The 23,412-nt window shown below is 40.7% G+C and overlaps 1 long non-coding RNA gene across 1 annotated transcript; it reads right to left on the bottom strand.

Annotated features, from left to right (window-relative positions):
* Nucleotides 1-556: 556 nt before the first annotated feature.
* Nucleotides 557-3,894, bottom strand: LOC120436751. The gene is made up of 5 exons (XR_005610582.1): nucleotides 3,749-3,894; nucleotides 2,935-3,042; nucleotides 2,682-2,699; nucleotides 2,487-2,538; nucleotides 557-2,314 (listed from the first exon to the last, which is right to left on the bottom strand). It is a non-coding gene; the product is annotated as an uncharacterized LOC120436751 (long non-coding RNA).
* Nucleotides 3,895-23,412: the final 19,518 nt, after the last annotated feature.

The raw sequence follows: 23,412 nt of genomic DNA, 5'->3' as shown, positions 1-23,412 counted from the left end.
TCTAAGCATCAAAGACTATCATTAAGCTCTGCTGCAGGACTTCTTTTATTTTTAAGAGTAGGTTTCTCCACAATGTACTGCTGGGTTTGGTTTGTCAGATGGCGCCATCTAGCAATGGGATTGTAGTACTGCTGAATATAAAAGTAAGCTTTCTTTTAAGTGTTTTCTTACCCCCCCCCCCCCCCAATCCAAATGCATAATGCTAGTACGGTGGCTGCCACAAGACAAACTAGTTTTAGTCAGCGAAGACTATAAACATTAAACTGCCTCCATCTGCTAGCAGAGCTCCCTGTAGAGAAACTCTCTGACTGTGAATGTGCTGCCTCTTCTTTTTAAACTGAAAAGACTCTTTGATGAGAGGTGAGAAGGAAAGCACCGATGAATAAAGAAATAGAGAGCAGTGTTTTTGGATACAGAACAAAACCTATGACATGGTCTGAAAGAATGATTATTTATTAAACTTTAAAAATGGGTGTAAAGGTAGATTGTTTAATTGGTCAAAGACTTTCTGGATAAAAAGATCAACAAGGTTTTGTATAAATTGTACAGAATGTTTTAAGTTATTTCTTGTAACCATGTAAATAATTCTGCCATCATTCACTTTAGTTGTCTTCTGTGGTCTTTCAGGCCTTTTGTTGTTGCCGAGCTGGTCAGTGCATCCATTCTTTTTAATAACGCACCAGATTGTTGATTTGGCCACTTGTACGGTGTTGCTCTCTCTGAAATGTTTATTTGGGTTTCTCAGCCTAGTAAAGTCTCCATAACTTGCACCAACATCTTTTTGTGCTCACATTTAAAATTGGAGTTATATTATCCATACTTAAATAAAAGCTCATCAAAATAACAGTAGTTTGACTTTTCAGTACACTGCAGACCAGCTCCCACCAGGAACAAACCTGACAACAATCTGCTGGCAATGCTAAAGCTACATGATTGTGTTTGGAGCAGAAACAAGTAAAAACAGCTGCGGCTAAACGCACACTACAGGCAGTTATAGCATACAGCTTGATTCATGCTTTCCTCAGGGCATGGTCATGTAAAGTTAACACCTCTTTTGAGAAGACCTTTAAGCAAATCCTTGGAAAGTCACATCAGCTGGTGGAGTTTTCTAACTTCCAGGAGGATCAATGTTTCTTGGATTATAACCTGCGTTGTTGCAGCATCTGCTCTTCATGTGAAACATCCAGCACACAGAGCAGCTGTCTCAAGTAGATCCAGTGACGTCTCCACCGAACTTCTAGTATGAACGATGGCATCCAAGAGTTTTGCTCTTTAAAATGTCTGAGTTCTCACACTCGTCTGACGTATCACTTTCACGTAGGACTCATGGCAAATATTAAGTGAATGAATGGTTTCATTTATTAAAATTGCACAAGTGGAATTGGATGCTTTTCACTGGAATTCCCTGAGACCCTGAAACGTTATATTTTTTAAAGGACTAACCAAAGTAGATGCAGAAAATAATGATGTGACAAAATCATTTAAAAAATGTAATGATTTTTTTAAAAGGGAAAAACTGTGAGATATGACAAAAAATTATACCACTGTGGTCTAGAAGAATCTCAGTCAGTAGGATTCAGTTTAAACATGTCCTCAGTTGCCTGATAAAATTATTAAATAATAATAATTAAATAAATAAATATAACATAGAATCCCTCCACTGTTTACTGTTCTACGAATGATTTTATATATAAAATCTGTACAAGTTCTGAATATCATACATTGTGCAAGGATTTCATTAATAATCGCAGCTCTATGATGTCTGTAATCACAGAGCTTAACAAAATGTGTGAAATAAATTAATTTGAAGGAGAACGTTCTTGAAAAGAAACTTTTCTTATAAAAGATAACATTATATAGTATATAAATTATAACAGATCCAAAACAAAATGACAAAAGAAGCATCAAAAGAAAAAAGAAACCAACTTCTCATCATAGACAAATGTCCCAAAAATGTCCTTGTGTTTAAATAATTTAGGATCTACATCTGTGAATGTTGCAATTTCTGAGTGAAAAACACAAAATCACTGATTCTGTTCATCTGGACGGAGCGTTTTCAGTGGGAGAAACGTTTCGTCGCTCATTCAAGTGACTTGTAAACTTATAACCTTATAAACAGAACATTTGCATAATGACTGGAATTAGCACCACTGACTAGCAATGGGCCACGAGGTCAGTTTTATGATTGTTATTAAGTCATGACCTTTGATCAGTAGTCCTGAGTACCATTCACAGAGAGTCGGGGCTGCAATCACAGCTGTACCCTTAGGTCCTTCCTCAGTTCAGAGATGGTTGTTTACTCTTTACTGCTCTCCTGTCAGAACAGAAATATTGAGTCTGTTTAATGCAGTCATTCATTTTTTACTTCATACTTTTTGGATTTGGAACATTTATTTTAGATGTATATACATTTATATAAAAATAAATAATCTTTAAAATATTTTAGAGATGATATTAAATAGTGTAGTTTGGTGTGCTGTACTTACATCAGGATTTAATTACTTTGGAGTCTGAATCTTCAAGTCACAGTATCAGAAGCTTAAAAAGAAGAATTATATTTTTAGATGAATAACAACATTAGTTATTTCTGTCAAGCTGACATCAGTGACTTTACGAATCTTTTTACATTCAGCACACAAATCACACCCAAATATCTTTAAACACATTTTAAAAATACTTACTGTTTGCACGATTAAACCCTGAAAACAGACATTATCACAGTTATTTATTTAGAAATTAATCAGACAATAAGTATCTTACATAATTTAATTAGTAAGTGCTATCTAAATTATTAAATATTCCCAATTTATGATTTTTTATATCATAGAAACAGGGCATGAATTATATTAATTTATTAGAATATTAACACCAAAAAAAGTAAATATTTCACATGAATATCATTCATAAAGCATAAAAGTATATTTTGCTCATTACCATTTCCTCGTAACTTGAAATAGATTCCGATACAGACGGCCAGGAGAAGAACCACAAGACCACCGATAACACCACCGATAACACCACCAACATGAAACCCTGAAGGACCTGAAACCACAATATTTACAATATTTCTCTCACTGACCAGTGAGTAATCAGACTGTGTTCATTACATTTACATGACATTAGTGCTTTGATTATTTTAAAAGTATTGCAGGACTTAAACAACCTGATATATTCTCAGTGTAGATCAGTGAATACTGAGTTTTAGGATGAGTTTAGTCAGAATAACTGTTTTAATCACAGTTACTGTTTGATTCTCAGCAGCTACATCATATTGACTGACCCAGTGAAAACTGTGTTACAATACTGCATATATTTGTGTTTTTACATGCTGTGAGAAGACAAGTTATAAATAAACATCATGGAAAGTTGATCCTTTATGTAAAACATCAGCATCAGATCTAATCTGTGCACAGTTTAGGATCTCTTGTGAACTTGATGAGAAACATACTGTGAAAATACTAAAATACACAAATGTAAAAAATAAAAATAACATTTTCCCAAAATGCATAGAGAGAATTAAAAAATAAAGCTGTGTATATATTTTTGGATCTTTACCTTTTGTCCCATTAACTCTGAAATTATTTATTTAAATCAGATTATAATTAAATGGCTGATTAGTTTTTGTGACCATTTACTGAACCACTGTGGTGATGACAGCTTACAGTGTACATGGAATAACAAAACAGACCAGAAGAAAGATAAATATATTTTTTAAAGATTAATAATCTCCCTTTGAATTCAGTCTTACCTGTATTGGTCTTGATTTTTGTTTTGTCCGGTTTGGTGATGATCTCCTTGTTGACACCACCGAACTGAAACACACATTCGTACCTCTCCCAGTCTTCAGGTTTGACTGATGAAAGTTTCAGATCAACACTCATCTGGAAGGTCTCATCATTGTTGGGAGGATCTCTCCTTTGTGCACATCCTCATGAAGCTCCTCTCCATCTTTCCTCCAGAACATCTCAGCCACGTTAGGAAAAAATCCTGTAGCGTGGCAGCTGATGGGAGAGGAGGGAGTCTTCTGAGGAGAGACACTGAGGAGGAACTAAAGAGTAAAGAGGTTTTTAGTTTGTTATGTCTTATTAACTGTACTTTAATATTACTGTTTCTGTTGTCATAGGGAAAAAGACAAGGAACACCCTAGATATGATCGATAGATAGGCCTCCAGTCCAAGAGAAGCCAAGTGTGTCCACAAAGTTCATGCTAAAAAGTGTAATGTTCAGACAAGTTGTTTATTTAGGCTGATAACAGCCTAAGAAGAACAAAAAAAGAAAGAGTACTAAGAATACAACGAGGACACCAAAAATTAGTAAGGAATAAAGAGTTCACAGAAACACAGTACTGGACGATAAACAATAAACACAGCTGGAACTAAACTCAGGCTAGAAAACATGAAGGAAACACACAAAGATGAAAACTTAAAAAAAAGCAGACTAAGAATCAAACTGAAGACATTTAATAATAAACAGAATTTGAAAGACCTTCTGGGTCAAAGACCCAGGACCAGTTTATCCAACATAAGCTGCTCTGCAACCCTGGAGCCGATCCTAGCTGTCAATGTGTAAGAGGTGGACAGCTCACCAGTGTATCACGAGGGTAATATAAATGCAGAGTAATAAGGAAGAGATGGAAACTGACAATAAAAGCATAAAATGAAACTAAGAATCTTAATAGCAAGGACTAAGATGAAGTTAGTAGAAAAACAACAAACAAAAAGCCATGAATGTAAAAAACAAAACACAGTGGTAAATATGCGAGTGAAGAGAGGTGATGAGAAAAATTAGAAAACTTTTTTTTTTTTTTTAATTATTATGGACACAGAAATTGAGTCATATGAATATTGTGTTCATTGCTCTAAATCTGGTGATTTTACCTGTTTTCATCAGAGATTTCCTCCCAGAGTTTGTCAACACACTCCTGTGTGAGGAAGTACTTCTTGTATGATATGCGAGTTTTGTCTCTGTCCCAGTTATGTTTGGTTATAACAGCCTGAGGTGCTGAAGCAATATATGTCTCTGTCTTCAGGTCAAATGCAACATGATCTCTCCCATCATAACCAACTATCTCAAATCCAGTCACCTCTTCTGTGTCTTCGTTCCACTCACAGCCGTACATCCACTGCAAAATGTGAACACCTGAAAGATAAAGAACTGTAGTAAATGAGAGATATTCTATCTTTAGATGCTGTTCAGCAGACAGCAAACCTCAAACTGTTGTAAAGAATCAGTCCTTTTTATTCAATGTTAAGAGAGCCTCAGTGTTTTTAATATAGACCAAAAAGCACTGAGCTACCCTATGTAAGGAATAATCAAAGACACACAACAAAACACATCCTTTTTATGAAGTCAGCACATCAAATCAGTGTTTCTGGAGCTGATATTTAGTCCACAAGACACTCAAAACACCTCAGAGAGCATGTTCTTGGCAATTGGACACACTAACGCTTGCTTTAATTGTTTTCATGCATACTCAATCAGACAGGTAATGAAATTATTTCAGTGTTTTCCGTGGAAGAAACATTTCTTCCAGATGAACAGAATTAACTTTTTAGGGCTTGCTTTAATTAACTGTGTATAAAGACTATTCACTGTGGTCTGGGTCAAAAGAACCCAGCAGAAAACCTTTTTCTGTCCCATCATTATCTTAGCTGCATTCCTACAGCCACAACAACCAATTTTAGGGTTTTGCCACCTGCTAAATCCCATTTTAACCCAGTCTCTACTCTTTTTTTCCTGCTTGGAGGCAAAGTCATCCTCTACAATGTAAGAACAGAAAAGAGATATTTTAAATTTTTCTTCTTTTTCTCTGATCATTTTTTACTTGACTCATTCAAGCTAAGTGCATTTATTAGAATTGAAATTTAAACTAAAGTTTGTTTCTCATTTATTAATATTATTTTATTATTACATTAATATAACACAATGTTCAGGTAGCTTTGCACAAAAATAGAAATGTTCTCCAAAGACCTGCTTTTTTACTTCCTTACTTTAAGTACATTTCACAGTCTGTACGTTTTTACTTTTACTGGAGTATTTTTAACACTTGTATCTGTACTTCTGCTTAAGTACTGAATGTCTGTACTTAACTCTGCCACAGAGACCCTTAACTGTTATCACCTTTGTGTTAACATTATAATATCAAATTCATGCTTTGGCTGCACCAGTGAAAATTCACAACAAACCCATCAATCATAGAACATAGAACATGCCCTGAAAGCACACTTGGGTCACACAGCTGGACAATGATCTAAAACATAGTAAGTCTACCTCTGAATGGCTAAAACAAAACAAAACAAAATAACTAAAGGAAGGTTTTAGAGTGGTCTAATCAAAGTTTGGACTTAAATCTGATTGAGATGCTTAAAGAGGTCATTTGTGCTCAAAACCCCTCCAATGTGACTGAGCAACAAACAAATGATTGATTCCAGTCCTTGCTGTCATGTAGGGATGGGAATCAAGAACACTGGTTCCCAGTAATCCAATTTGGATTTGTTGGTCAGCTTGCCTATTGATCCTGTCTGTTGGTTTCATTTGCACTTGTGCTACAATCAGCGAATTGAAATTTGTTTGATGATGTGAAACATGTAAGTGTGGAGAATATGCAAAAACAAAAAAATCAGGAAGTGTGGATTGTGTACACACACACATATACACACATATCAGCACTACATAACATTATATCTTCCTGAGAATCAGCCTGTCCATTTATGTCCGCTCTAATGGACATTTGTTTTTGATCTATATTTTTTTACTTATTTGAGCTGCCCCACTAAGTCCTGATGCTCTTAATAGAGGACATCCTGGCCTTTCCATTGATATCTCATGTGTTTAAGTGGCCTCATTTAGCTCCAAAAGGGAAAGGAAATCACCAAAAAAGTTCTTTGGGAAGATTCTTTTTTCTCAGGAGGATCTTTAGGTTTCAGTGTTTTTTACTCACCGCTAGTCTGATTCAAACGCTCCATTAGCCAGACGACGTGTGCTTTGATCGCTTGCTCATTGTGTATGTTTCTCTGTCTCTCTCTTTCCCAATATTCAGGATCTACAGTTTTCTCAATCCACTCAGTCTTGGGTACCATCTTCTTCAAGCTGCTCTTATAATGCACAAACTCCTGACCATTTACAAATATGACTTCAGTTAACTCAGGAGATTCATTCCAACCAGTGGCTGCAGTCTCAATGTATGTCATAGTGTGTCGCTCTGAAACAAACAAACAAAAAACAAGTTGCCTTCAAGTTAAATTTGTACTTAAATATTTCTGACTAATAATTACCACTCAGCTGGTAAAAATGCAACAAGATGCATTAAAACAATCTGAGAAACATTTCAGACAACACACATATTCTTTTGTTGTTAAAGTGGATATAAAACTGCACATATAAAGGCTAATTTTCATCACGGAGTTCCTAAAAACTGACATAGATGTAACCGTCTGTGGAGCTGGATTTAAGCAATAAGCTCTTAAAGTTAAAATTTTTGGATCATGTTTAGCTCTATCTTGTGCCAGCACAGAACGTGACAACACTGAGTTGGTTGGTCGGTTGCTGCTTACATTAGTTTATATTAGCTAACTAATGAACCAGTAATTCAGTGGGAAACAAGTGGAATAAAACTAAAAACTAAAATAAAACTGATAGAGATTATCATTAAAATTAAGTGAACACATCCAGAGGATAGCCACACTAACACCAACAGATGAATCTGAGAGATTTTTTAGGTCACTTTAGATCTCTAAGTCAGCTTTTGGTGGGACTCAACTGAGGTGTCAGTCAGTTGTCTCCTCACTGTTCTCTATTTAGCTACAGAGCAAGTGTCCCAAGACATCCACCAGTGGAGACTGTGTACCAGTATGAACCAGCAGATGCCTTTACAAAAAAGGGCATGAAGTTTAAAACAAACATAAATCTGGGTTTGACTTCCTTTCATTTCCCCTCCACCTCTATTATCCTATGATCACTGGACTGATGTTCTACTGATAACGCTCAAGGACAGTTGGTCATCCACAGTGATCCACAGATCCAGAGATTAATAATAACTGATAATAAATGTAGAGAGGTGTATAAATACATAGAGTGAAAAGAGATAAGTGAAGATGAAACACTCAGTGCATCATGGGAAGCACCCAGCAGCTTAACCCTATTGCTGCATAACTAAAGTAGGATTAGATAGGTATCTGTCTCCTGAATCCAAGTTGGGATCTTTTTCCACACCAAGGCAGACATTTTGAGAACAACCTGTTTCAGCAACTTTGCCAAAAGTGTGGCATTGAGAAAAGTCACACCATCCCTCACCATCCAGTTGGTAATGGTCAGTGTGAGCAATTTAATCACACTGTGCACAGTGTACTATGCACCCTTCCTTCCACAGAGAAAAGAGACTGTCCCTGTTTTCTACCACAGGCTACCACATCAGTCGACTGATAAGTCACCATTTTTCTTGATTTTTAGATCAATTGCTTGTTACGAAGGATTCATGAGCCTGTGGGCGGCAGCACTCATGACTGGATTGTGGAACACCAGACCCAGTTACGCCATAGGTTTTAAAGGTGTCACTAAAACACTGCAGCTAACATGCTGATCAGCATGTAAGGAATCATGTAAGCTCCCCTGCAAGACAGTTTACCTTAAAGGGTTGGCATTAGAGACCATCACAACATTCAAGATATCTGGAGTCCAGTAGTCTACAAAGTGCTTAAAGCCCAAGGAAAGGGAGGATCAGTTTATACAGTCACCACTGTGGATGACCTCGGTCCAATGAAATATGTTCATAAGCAAGTTAGACCCTGGTAGTAAGTATTAATCATCAAGCCGACAATTCAAAACTAGAGGATAGACTGTAGTGAAAGTGTTCACTGAAAATAAAAAATATTTTATTCCTGCGTAATGCTTTTGTTACGGGCCCCAGGAATGGTGCCACAATAACAAAGAAGAAATCCCTGCAAATACAGGTAAAGTTCAGGAGCAATGAAGACACAGCGCACTCGGTTTGCCTCTCAGATTGCATCTCTTATTCAAGTTTCAATAAACATGAACAACATTAACAATATACATGTGTGCATGACTCTTTCAGTCCCAGTGTCCATATCTGTCCATTTTCCCAAAGTCACAAGTAGAAAAATAAACGGATTCACACTCTACACTTCCCACTACTTTACATGTGCTTCATGTGATCGCTCAGTCAAAGCAAAACAAAAGTACACACCTGCTCTTGCTTAAGCAATTGAAAGCCACTGTAATCTACAATGAATTTACAGCAATATACAACTGTATTTAAAGCAAACCACACTCTTATCCGGTTGAAATTAAAGTGGACAACTGTACCGGTTCTGAATACTGAAATTGAGCAAAAATAAACACACATTTATAGCACACTGAAGATGAAACTCACTTTTGCATAACATGGGCAACTTCCTTCCACTTCACATGTCATCAACACCCATAAATTAAACAGCTTTATACTTTTCCAAACCTCAATAACACTTTGACAATAAAACATCTTTGTATCATAAACTTTATATAAAATAGTAAAGTGTGCGGGAGTACCAACCTTCATAATGAAAAGAAAATAAGTCTATATGAATGACCTTCCTACAAGACAATGCTCTGGGCGCTAACGACCCACCATAACCAAACATTACCGCAAAGTTTCTGCTAGTGGCCTGCGCAGCCTGACCCCGCTGTCTCACACTGATGCGGGTCAAACGTGCGGCTGTGCCCATAAGTGTTACAGGTACTGTCTTACTTCTTTACAACTTAGCATGGAGATAAAACATTGCTATGTAACAAACAGTGGTAGTATTTTTTACCAGGTACTAACCTGCAAATACAGGTAAAGTTCAGGAGCAATGAAGACACAGCGCACTCGGTTTGCCTCTCAGATTGCATCTGAAAAGTGGGCGGAAGTCCATCCCCCTAAAGCAACTGGGTTGCACCTGCCTTGAAATAATAGTTCCACCTGAGGTGTTGCTCCATTTTTTTGCACCTTCTGTACAGTTCATGTGACAAAATAATAGACTGGTTAAATTGGTCATGTTACCAAAGTCATTTTGAATGTTAATAGCCACAGAAATTAACTGATAAACAAATTAAATAAATTAAATTAAATGATTAACACAAAAGTGGCCATGCATTTTGGGTGTGCCACACACTCCCCTACAAACAAAAGTGGCTCCCGACACTTGCAATTAACAGTGTAAACTTCCATTAACTCTGAATCAGGCTTTAACTCTTCACTCAATATACACACATATTACAAATACATATGGGTGTGCAATGATTTTCTACATTTTCTGAATACCCAACACTATATGTGCACAAGGTCCTATGTCCGTCTTAAACTCAGCAGCAGATGGGGTAAGTGACAGCGGAGTGTACACCAGGCATCATATGGATGGGTTGGACTGAATGCCAGTACGATTGTGGATACTGGTGCATATAAAACACTGGCTGTACACCTATAGAACTAACAGCAAGACGTGGCTGATACGTTGGCTGACCAAGGGAAGAATAGGTCAGTATCTGGCCAGGTCTTCTCTCCCTTGTAGATCTCCTTAGTGCGGGCTGAGGTTCAGGTTGAAACCCTTGAGTGTTTTCACTGGAGTCATTGGTCTGGGGCGCCAGCTGCTCTTCGCAAAACTCTGGTTCCTCAACAGAGGGTGAAATGTCATTCTCTCTCTCTTGCTCCATCTCTCCTACACTCACTCGGTCAGACTCTGATCCCATAGGAACATCTCCACCCTGCATGTCACCAGGTGTCTCAGGGCTAACCAATGGCCCACTCACTGGGACCTGATTAGAAATGTCCCGATTGGTCCTTAATGATTCTCTGGGTACCCGCAGCCAGTAACAAGGTGCCTCCTCATCTGTTTCAGATCCACTTGCATCACCAGCCTCTATTTGGTCGACCGTTTCACGTGGCTGATTTGACTTTCCTTTTGCCCTTGGCGGTCTATCAGGCATGCAAACATCTGTAATGTCTACTGGTAGATCATTAACTTGAAGCAACAAATTTCTGTGGAGGGTGCGAGTATGGTGACCTCTGTTTTCAGGGCTGACTTTATAAACTGGGTTGTCACCAACCTGCTCTCTGACAATGTAGATAGTTTTCTCCCAATAGGGTTTCAGTTTGCATGGACCTCCTCTTTCTGCAACGTTGCGAACAAGAACCCTGTCACCTGGTTGTAGGGTTACACCCCTGTTTCGTTTGTCATAATAGTGCTTGCCTTTGGCACTCGAATGTTGGCTGTTCGTGCTGGCTATCTTGTATGCTTCGATCATTTTCTCCTTCCATCGTTTTACATATCCACTTGGAGTGTCGGCCTCGTCCTCAGCTACCAATCCAAAGAGGAGATCAACGGGGAGACGTGGATGGCGACCATAAAGGAGGTAATATGGAGAAAACCCAGTAGACTCATGTTTGGTGCAGTTGTATGCGTGAACAACGTGAGACAGGTGGTCTTTCCAGTTCTCTCTCTCTTTCTCGCCCAACGTCCTGAGCATTTGTAGCAAAGTTCGATTGAACCTCTCTGCAGGGTTGCCCTGTGGATGGTATGGGGAAGTTCTAGAATGGTTTACACCGGACAGTTGTCTGAGAGCCCTAAACAACTCATTCTCAAACTCCCGGCCTTGATCATGGTGAAGCTTAGCTGGATAACCAAACCGCAGGATGAAGTCACCAAAGATTCGATCTGCAGCCGTCTTTCCAGCCTTGTTTTTAGTGGGATATGCTTGTGCGAATCTGGTGAAGTGGTCGACTACAACCAGTATATATTCATACCCACCCCGGCTGGTCTCAAGGTGCAGAAAGTCAATGCATACGAGCTCTAGGGATGAGCTCGATGTAAGGCTCCCCATAGGTGCTCTGTCAGGTAAGGCTGGCTTTTTTTGCTTAATGCAACGACATCGTCTGGTGATGTATTCCTCAACCTCTCTCTTCATAAAGGGCCAATAAAAGCGATCTCTTACTAGGCTAAGGACTCTTTCCACGCCAACATGCCCCATGTTGTCATGTAGGTGTGAGAGGACAGTTTGTTTGTAAATGGCAGGCAGGACTAACTGCTTTCGGCTGGGAGTCTTCCTATAGAGTAGGCCATTTTCTACCTGCAGCCTACTCCATTCTCGTGACAATTTCCTGGTGGACTTGTCCAATGTTCTACGAACCTCCTCAGTTAGATCTCTGTTATTCTCCTTTAACTCTAACATTTTGCTGATAACAGGATCTTTCCGCTGCTCATCTGAAAGCTCTTTGCAGCTGATGACTGGAAATGTTTCAGTGTCTGCATGTGTCTGGTGTTGTGATGTTATGTTGAGGGCTGCCACCCATGCTACATCCCCTTTTTTGGCCGTCCTAGTTCCCTCCCAAGTGGCACACACTGCCTCTTCTGGTAGTCTTTCTGAGCACTGATCCATAAAAGCACTGATATCAAGTGGACAGCGTGAAAGGGTGTCTCCATCAATGTTCTGTTTGCCTGGCCGATACCTGATTTCAAAATGGAAATCGGCAAGCTGCCCCACCCAGCGATGACCCACAGCATTGAGCTTGGCTGTGCTCATAATGTAGGTCAGGGGGTTGTTGTCTGTAAAGACCGTGAAATGGGGCGCATAATACAAGTAGTCGACAAATTTTTCACATACTGCCCATTTCAAGGCCAAAAACTCCAGTTTCCCACTATGGAGGTGGTAATTCTGTTCTGCTGGAGTCAGTGTGCGCGACCCATAACCTATCACCCTCATCTTATCGTCTTGCTTTTGGTACAGGACCGCCCCCAGCCCCTGTTGGGACGCGTCTGTGTGCAGTATAAAAGGGTGATCAAAGTCTGGGTAGGCTAGCACTGGTGGGCTTGTTAGAATATCTACGAGATGCTCAAGAATCTGTTGGTGTTGACTGCCCCACTCTACTGGAGTCCGTGAAGATAACTGCGGCCCCTTCACTTTTGCTCTTACAAGATTACTTAGAGGTGGGCTGGGGTTTGTCTTGAGCAATTCATAAAGCGGTCTGGCTATGCGGGAGAAGTCCTGCACATAAGCCCGGTAGTAGCTCAGAAAACCCAGTAGCCGCCTGACATCACCGACTGTTTGGGGGGTTTTCTGCCTTAGCGCCTGTACTGCCTCTAGATCCTTTGGATCTATCCTCACTCCATCTGCAGACACCAAGCGGCCTACATACCTGACCTCTTTGCGGAGTAGCTCACATTTCTCAGGACGGAGCTTAACTCCATGACGTTGCAGAGCTTGAAGTACACGCCGCAAGACCTCAACATGTTCCTCAAAAGACCTGGAGAAACACAGCACATCATCCAGATAAGGGATGCAACACTCATCTCTGAGTGTGTCCAGCATTTCCTCCATGCTTCTTTGGAAGGCTGCTGGTGCATTAGAAAGGCCAAACGGGATCCTGACCCATTCATATAAGCCCCATGGGGTGGTGAATGCAGTCAGGTGCCTGGACCCCTCCGCGATAAAGCCTTGGTGGTAAGCCTTACCCTGATCTAAGATGGAAAACCATCTGTAGCCTCCGAGTGAGTCAATCAGGTCCTGTATGCGGGGGAGGGGGTGCCGATCTGGCACAGTCTTTTTGTTGAGGAGCCGGTAATCAATGCACAGGCGCAATGATCCGTCTTTCTTTCTCACACAAACAATAGGGGCAGCATATGGCGAGTGTGATTTTACAATCCACCCCTTCACAAGCAGCTCCTGTATATATTCTTTAACCTCCCTGTACAACGGCTTTGGGACTGACGCATAAGCCTTTTGGACTGGGGTGTCATCTTTGAGTCTAACTGACATTTGGAGAGAGGGTATACATCCAATGTCACTGCCGTCCCGTGCAAAAGCAGCTGATTCCTCATTCAACATTTTCTCGACTATTCTCTGCTGTTCTGAACTAAGGTGACTGAGGTCAACTGGTGGCCGCCACAGGTCAGCAGAGGGAGTACCAGGAGGGGCCACATTAACTTCAGCCTTCAATACACAAGCTTGTGTTGGACCCCCATCTCCAACGTCCTGTTCGCCTGGCTCAAAAACTTTGGCAACATGTTGGATGGAGCCAAGTTGGGACCTCTTCGGCAGAGTGATTACTTGGTTTGTGTGGTTGGAAATTGGCACTCTAACAAATGGTTGTTTGTTGTTACTGATTTCTAGCAATCCTTCTCCCACACTAAGCTGCTCTAGCGTGGCGCTATCCTCTAGTGGCTCATACAGGACAACAGGGTTGGAAATGTCAAAGGTAGATGGTACTTTACATCGCACATTTACCGTTTTACCAGGTGGAACATAAACATTTTCCTTCCCTACCCTAATGGTGGTTATACTGTGGTTTGACTCTTTCTGCAGATTGATAAAGTTGACCATGGCTCTTGCCTGTTCTTCCTCCACTCCTAGGGCTTTGCGGAGAAGGCTGAGGATCATAGTGTGTGCATCTGCATCACACTTATGACTATTAATCATCCCTTGGAGGACATTGGCTCCCAGTAGTGGCTGGGGGAGGGGGAGCTGGCTGATTAGGAAGGGTACTTCCATTGTAAGGTTGGGATCGGTGTTCCCCGGGAGATTAACTGTTAGCTCCACCCACCCATCATATGGGATTGGCTGTCCATTTGCTGCACACAGGTCAAGGCTTTCCCCAGGATCAAGAAGTTCTTGTAAGGGCCTCACTGCATATTGGGGAATGAACGTCTCCTTCCAGGATCTATCAATGATGCTCACTTGTGAGCCAGTATCAAATAGTACTGTCACAGCATAGCCGTTGACAAAACAATTTAGTAGGCTCTTTTTACCAATCAATGGCACTGTTCGGGTTGTACTGTCAGTAACTGCTTGGCTTTTCAGTGGGGAGGGCTGGCTTTCTTCTTTGCGTTTTTTTCCCTTTCCCTTCAGATGTCTCAGTTTGCTAGTGGGCATTACTGAGTGGGACTCGGGATTTGGGATGGTCTCTGTCTGTCCCTCAACAGAGACCGGCTCCCGTTTCCCGGCTGGTTGGTTCGTTTTAAACAGCCAATTGCCCTATGCCCGGCATCCCCACACACAAAGCAGTGATTACAGTTTTCTGAGCCTTGCTGCATACATTTGGTGCAGCTGGGTATTTTACCTCTCCTTGCAGCTGAAGGTTGACTTGGTGGAGGAGTGGGTGCCTGGTTAACAAGAGGTTGGGTGCCATGGAATTGGTCCTGGCCTGGCGTTTGGACAGGTGCAGTCTTTGATTGGGTTGTATGAATAGCTGCCGCTTGTTGGCCCATTAAAGTCGCAACCATGTTAGTCAAAGCCTCTACTTGTGCACTAAGCTGTTGGATCGCATCATTATCCCCACTGTTTGCACTCACATCTCCTCCTTCCACCTGGACACTATGTGTATGTGTTGTCTTTTGACGGGGGGCATGACCTAACCTACGCTGGTGTTCATTTTCATCGCTAATCATCTTCATAACCTGGCTGAGAATCTCCTCATCAGTGACGTCGCTGTTTGAAAGGAGTGGCCTTAGTTGCTGTCTGATGTCAGTGTGTTTTGTGCCCAGACCCTGGTAGATACTGTGAAGAAAGACTTCCTGAATAGTTTTGGGTTCATAACGAATGTCTGTACTGACCTGTTTTGATTGGAACAGGATCTTCTGTTTGAGTCCAATCATGCGGTACAAGAACTGTTGTGGGGTTTCTTGTTCACTCTGTCTTGCACACATAAGCTCTTGGAACAATTCAGTGCTGGCCTTTTCACCCAGGTGTGATCTGAGAAAGCCCTTGAGTTCATTCACAGTGATTTCGTCTTTGTTGATGAGCATATCCTTGAAGACACCTGGCTTTACAATCCTCAATACACCCCGGATAACCTCAGTCTCTGTGAAACCCTCTCTAATGCCTTCATCTATCTGTTTACACATGCTGCTATAAGTTATGTCAGCATTGTGGTCCCCAATCTGGCCACCATGTACCTTAAATTCCCTCCGTTGGAGGTAAGAGAGGTCCTTTAAGGAAACCATTCTCTCAGTGGTTACATGTGATGAGGGGTGAGATATTGCTGCATGTGTTACTGGGTCACCTATACTGTGTGCCCCACTAGGACATGTGTTACTTGCATTTCTAAAATGCTGTGGCTCTCCAAACCGCTCATCATTTATGATTCTAGGCTGGGTTGGACTCAGATTGGTGGTGCGAGCCTGTGCACCAAAGTCAGTCTGCTGTGATGTTGTAGGCTCTCTGGGGATGGAAAGTAAGGGGGTGGTATGCTGTTGAGTGTTAGTAACTGGTGGTAACTGGCCAAAGGTAGCATGTGTCACTGTAGTGCGCTCGACTGTCTTAGCACTAACAACTGGTGACTCCAGTGGCTGCGCCACCCCATTAGCAGTGTTCAATAGGCCACGATTTTCAACCATACTGCATACAAGATCATTTAGCACCAGCAACTGACTCATTCCCTCATCCTCAGAATTTAACAAAGCATCTGACTGCATATAGTTGATAATGCAATCCACACAACCTTCTTCATCAGTGGACTCTAATTCACTACTCTGGCTGTCTGTGACCAGATCCCTTGCGAGCTGATAGGCTTCTGCACCTGAAAGCTTATACAGGTTCTTTTTGATGCTCCAAACCAGCTCCTTGCGCGCTGCTGCCATGATGAGCTTCGACTAATGAGACACAGAGGTGCAGTTCCGTTGGTGGAGTGAAGACCCTCGTACAGATCTTGACTTCTCTTTGTGGACACCCACCAGCTGTCGTCTCGGCTACAGCGATGCCATCTCACGTTGACTTTATGGTTCTAGTATCTCTGGACCCTCTTCCTTAGAAGACTCAACAGGAAGTGGATCCCGGACGAGCCCCCACAATTTGTTACGGGCCCCAGGAATGGTGCCACAATAACAAAGAAGAAATCCCTGCAAATACAGGTAAAGTTCAGGAGCAATGAAGACACAGCGCACTCGGTTTGCCTCTCAGATTGCATCTCTTATTCAAGTTTCAATAAACATGAACAACATTAACAATATACATGTGTGCATGACTCTTTCAGTCCCAGTGTCCATATCTGTCCATTTTCCCAAAGTCACAAGTAGAAAAATAAACGGATTCACACTCTACACTTCCCACTACTTTACATGTGCTTCATGTGATCGCTCAGTCAAAGCAAAACAAAAGTACACACCTGCTCTTGCTTAAGCAATTGAAAGCCACTGTAATCTACAATGAATTTACAGCAATATACAACTGTATTTAAAGCAAACCACACTCTTATCCGGTTGAAATTAAAGTGGACAACTGTACCGGTTCTGAATACTGAAATTGAGCAAAATAAACACACATTTATAGCACACTGAAGATGAAACTCACTTTTGCATAACATGGGCAACTTCCTTCCACTTCACATGTCATCAACACCCATAAATTAAACAGCTTTATACTTTTCCAAACCTCAATAACACTTTGACAATAAAACATCTTTGTATCATAAACTTTATATAAAATAGTAAAGTGTGCGGGAGTACCAACCTTCATAATGAAAAGAAAATAAGTCTATATGAATGACCTTCCTACAAGACAATGCTCTGGGCGCTAACGACCCACCATAACCAAACATTACCGCAAAGTTTCTGCTAGTGGCCTGCGCAGCCTGACCCCGCTGTCTCACACTGATGCGGGTCAAACGTATGGCTGTGCCCATAAGTGTTACAGGTACTGTCTTACTTCTTTACAACTTAGCATGGAGATAAAACATTGCTATGTAACAAACAGTGGTAGTATTTTTACCAGGTACTAACCTGCAAATACAGGTAAAGTTCAGGAGCAATGAAGACACAGCGCACTCGGTTTGCCTCTCAGATTGCATCTGAAAAGTGGGCGAAGTCCATCCCCCTAAAGCAACTGGGTTGCACCTGCCTTGAAATAATAGTTCCACCTGAGGTGTTGCTCCATTTTTTGCACCTTCTGTACAGTTCATGTGACAAAATAATAGACTGGTTAAATTGGTCATGTTACCAAAGTCATTTTGAATGTTAATAGCCACAGAAATTAACTGATAAACAAATTAAATAAATTAAATTAAATGATTAACACAAAAGTGGCCATGCATTTTGGGTGTGCCACACTGACTCATGTCCTAGTTCCCTAATCAAAACCTAATTATGAGGGGCACCCGTGGCCTGTTTTTAAGTTGCTCCAGGCATTTTCTTCTAATTTTGGTTGCAGATGGCCCAGATGGTCACAGGTATGTAAAAAATTACGTTGGAGCACATCTGGGGATTCCTTTTCTGTTGTAGTGTGACGACCCTGGTGGTCATGGACCAGATTCACTTCCCCTGGTGGCTGTTTTGCTATTTAATGCTTATTGGTGGTAATTAGGATGAGAGCTGTAATTTGGAGTCTGGTGGAAACTCGATAACTGCTTTTCCTCCGTTTTGTTAATTATGTGTGCCTATGACAAGAGGCACACATATTACTATTCGTCGGATTTATTATTATTATTATGTGTGCCTATGGAAAGTATTCGTCGGATTTATTATTATGTGTGCCTATGGAAAGAGGCACACATATTACTATTCGTCGGATTTATTATTATGTGTGCCTATGGAAAGAGGCACACATATTACTATTCGTCGGATTTATTATGTGTGCCTATGACAAGAGGCACACATATTACTATTCGTCGGATTTATTATTATTATTATGTGTGCCTATGACAAGAGGCACACATATTACTATTCCTCGGATTTATTATTCTTATTATGTGTGCCTATGCCAAGAGGCACACATATTACTATTCGTCGGATTTATTATTATGTGTGCCTATGCCAAGAGGCACACATATTACTATTCCTCGGATTTATTATTCTTATTATTATTATTATGTGTGCCTATGCCAAGAGGCACACATATTACTATTCCTCGGATTTATTATTCTTATTATGTGTGCCTATGGAAAGAGGCACACATATTACTATTCGTCGGATTTATTATTTTATTATGTGTGCCTATGGAAAGAGGCACACATATTACTATTCGTCGGATTTATTATTCTTATTATTATGTGTGCCTATGACAAGAGGCACACATATTACTATTCCTCGGATTTATTATTATTATTATTATTATTATTCTCCAGTTTCCGCCTGAAATTTTGCAGCGAATCTCGCCCGCAGTTTTGAGACAAGCTTCATATATGTTACCTCATTTTGTGCGGCCGGATCTGGAATGGTGTGCTATGACTTTTGGTCTTTGTGAATTTTATAGTTTTTAAATATTAATATTTTAGTGAAAATTTTCCCAGCTCCTCTGCCGAACAGCTTTGACATTAGGGTTACATATGTTAGATCATTTTGTGCGGCTGGAGCTGGACTATTATGTCATGACTTTTGGTGTTCATGACTTTTATAGTTTTTAAATATTAATATTTTAGTGCAAATTTAGGCCAATTCATCTTTTGGCGCCAAATAAACAGACTTCATTTGTGGTGTGTTGGCTCTCTAGTGGTATGCCGGGAGTGGTACAGCCTGTGTACCCTTATTTGGATTACCGTAATGATGACAATTTCAACGGTGCGCACAGCGTCGCTGCTTTCAGGAGCCATTGGAATTTTTAAGGTTGCGCAAATCATTCAAAAGTTACGGTAATGCTTGGTGGAAAACTCAATATCCCACAATTCATAGCACGCCTCTACAGAGTGAACAATGGCGGCCACCACTTCGTTTTATATGTCTTTTATTCGTGTTTCTAGGTCACAAAATAAGCTTTTAAGATATTTTCAGGCGAGAATGTAGGTGTGTAAACTTCAAATATCTGCTTGTTTTATCAAGACATCCCATATTTAGCGACAGTGCTCTGACTACGCCGGTCCTGCCTGACAGCTAGCCGGCTACCTAGCTAGCTGCCGCACTTGGCTGCAAATGGATAGCGAGGGACTCTCTCTCTCCTTTCACCTCCCGGTCTCGCAAATGCTCGCATAGAATCGGAGTTACAGCTGGATGTGGAAAAAATAACTGAGTTGTTTGGTGGTGGAGCTACAACAGAGGGCAGCTACCCACCGTGTGTGACAGAAAGGACATGCCGCCAACGAGACATATGAGGCCGGGCAGGCGATTGCTAACGCGGTGGTCAATCATGGATCAGGGAAAGCGAAGGCAGGAGCGTGAGGTTATGGAGGACCACAAGAGCCACGCGCATCGAAATAAAAATTTCTGTGCTTTAATAATGAATTGTAGAATAAATTCTGCAATTGTAAATTCATTTTCAATTCCAATTTAATAAACTGCATTTCAAAATCCTTTTTCCAATTGCATTTCAAAATCCTTTTTCCAATTGCACTTTAATAAACTGCATTTTAAAATCCTTTTTCAGTTGCACTTTAATAAACTGCAGTTCAAAATCCTTTTTCCACCTGCAATTTAATAAACTGCAGTTCAAAATCCTTTTTCCACTTGCAATTTAATAAACTGCAGTTCAAAATCCTTTTCCACCTGCAATTTAATAAACCGCAGTTCAAAATCCTTTTCCACCTGCAATTTAATAAACTGCAGTTCAAAATCCTTTTTCCACTTGCAATTTAATAAACTGCAGTTCAAAATCCTTTTTCAGTTGCACTTTAATAAACTGCAGTTCAAAATCCTTTTTCCACCTGCAATTTAATAAACTGCAGTTCAAAATCCTTTTTCCACCTGCAATTTAATAAACTGCAGTTCAAAATCCTTTTTCAGTTGCACTTTAATAAACTGCAGTTCAAAATCCATTTCCTTTCCTGTTCGCCCGGGATTAGCTGCTGGATTAGCTCCTGGATTAGCTGCTGGATTAGCTCTTCGATTAACAATTTGCTGGAGGCTATTCAAATTAGCCACACCGTAGGATGTAAGGAGCTCTCTGATTGGTTGGTCGGACACAGGCTGTCTGCCAGCCTGGATTTTTCTAGCTCATAGCTTCTCCCTGCTAAGAAGCGTGTGTGCTTGTACAAGGCCGCTTCAGCCTCGGGATTTACACTCGGCTCGACACGGATATGTGAAGAATGAAGGGACCCTGCAGCGAAACGGAGAGCCAACCTCTGACTGAGTGCCTGTCTACACATTCTGACCACCTGTTGAAGGTAAGGTGCTAACATGGCTAACGCTAGCGCCACCGCACGTAGCCCGTTATTTTAAGATCATCTTAGCTAATGAAAGTTTTACGTCGCAGCTGTACGAGCTCACTTCGTGTTTTGTGAGCTGCTGTGCTCTTCACAAATAAAGCTGGAAGCAGCTCTGACTGTTAGAACCAGCACTGAGCCCTGTTACATTTATACGGTGTTAGAGCAATGGCTGCAACCTACAGCCTTTAAACTAGCGATTACAATGCTGACAGTAAACTCATCAGTCCAGATGTTACCACATTACTCGATGGTACTTAGAGTTAAAACAACTGAGACAGGCTGATTAAAATAACAGCTGTCAGTTCTCTCATTCAACATATAAAGACTGGAGATCACACTACTGATTTCAGTTCATTTAATATGTGAGTGCACAGATTCATTCTCAACTGGACATAAATGATGATCAAAGGTTGTATATATGATGAAGTCATCAAATCCCAGCCTCTAACACAGTGCGCTGAATCTTAGCTTTGAATGTCCAGTATATTCTAATCAGTGCAATGTAAGCATTCACTGAACCTACAGTATCTACACCTGTGTGGCAAATGTGTGGTAAAGATACAGATAATGAAATGTAATTATTAATACAATATACATCATGAAAAATGAAAGCTGAAATTGATTCAGTTCAGTACTTTTCTCTGTATGCTCTGTGATTATAAAGGCCTTAAATTCTGTGATATATACTGTAAATGATTTTCACAGAGGTCTTAAAGTACTTAAATCACTGCTGATAGTCTGGTTGTTTATATTTTCACGTTTTTGTGTCTGTAGGGCTGTTTGATGACGATTTGGACTCCTCTGGGAGATGAGGACACACCCACATCTGTTCCATACTGCAGCCATGGATGGTGTTACAGCTCTGAGTCAGCTTTGGGCCATCAGACGCGCACACACTGGAAAACCAGCACCTGGACTTCATGCAGGAGAGACGGCCTCAGTGATGTAGGTTCATAAGCGAGTTCAAACATTTCTGGCCTCTTATCACTTAGATTTTGAATGCATTTAAAGCAGGAACTGCACACTAGGGGTGGGTCGCCTTTCTCACCCGACGGGCGCTGCATCTTTAGCGCCTGCGCGCTCCCGCGGACGGCAATCACTTTCTGGCACAACAACTGCACGGACACGGTCGGTGCTGAAAGCCGACAGCTCGCTGATTCTGATGTTTCGCGGGTCCGCGCTTTGTGTTCACGCCCTTTTGCGCTGATTCTAAAGCTGTTAGTTTTATCTCTCCAAACAATATTGACTGAACCAACAGCAAAAGAAGATCCAAACTACGCTTCACGTAAACATCATCATAAATTCCCTCTGACTTTTACTGTTTTGCTTCACCCACGATAAAATCACACTTCATGCACAGCTCTCTCTCTCTCTGTACTGTTTTCTGCATTATTCGCTTGCTTGTTACGCCGCAACTCTACTGTTGTTTACAACGCTGTCGGCCGCTGTTTTTTTTTTTTTTTTTTTTTCGCTTTTACATTCTTCCTAAAAGAAAACCTAATTTCTGCCGTTCAATACTGAACAAATTTAAACTTTTTAAAATTATGCAAAATGCAAAACGGTTAGCCGTGTCTCTAATAAAACCGCTGTAACGTCAGAGGTAACGTTCATATGTTGATTAATGGTTCTCTTTCGTTTTTGATGTACTGCAGAATATTTTTATAAAATCCCAGGCCAGGAAAACCACCTTCATGTTTTTGTTTTATCTTCAGCTACTTTGACACAAAGGCATCTGCTGTGACGCCACACCTTTGATAAAGTCTTGCGTGTGTCAGCTTCCTTTTATAGATACAAAAATATGTCAATGAAATCTGAATTATAATATTTCTGACTGTCAAAATTTCCCAGATTCAAATCAAATTGAATCGAATCGTGGATCGAATCGATTCGGGACCTTGTGAATCGGAAATGAATCGATTCTAGAAATCAGTGACGATACCCAGCCCTACTGCACACCTAGCTGTCAAAGTTTGGCCCTTGGTCCTTGTTAAAAATTCCACAAGCACCACACCACATTTGTCATATACAGTTCCATTTTGTACAGGACATTTTTGAATTTATATCTATACAGATATTATATATCCTAGTTATCCACTTGTCAGTATTTTTGAGTAATGGATGTCACTGATAAATCAGTGGTGATTCACCTGCAAATGTTTTAACAAACTTTGTTTTTGTAGAATTCATCAGCAGCTGTGGAGAGATGCATTTGAATATCTTCTGGTTCCACTTTTCCTTACCTGGAAGCTGAGTATTGCTGATTTCTGACAAGGACACAAACCTCAGTGCTTATCATGGGTGTTACATCCTCTGTGCTGCAA

Source organism: Oreochromis aureus, unplaced genomic scaffold (genome assembly GCF_013358895.1).
Source record: "Oreochromis aureus strain Israel breed Guangdong unplaced genomic scaffold, ZZ_aureus HiC_scaffold_109, whole genome shotgun sequence".
NCBI classification, from domain to species: Eukaryota; Metazoa; Chordata; class Actinopteri; order Cichliformes; family Cichlidae; genus Oreochromis; species Oreochromis aureus.
This window is presented reverse-complemented; position numbering and strand designations above follow the sequence as displayed.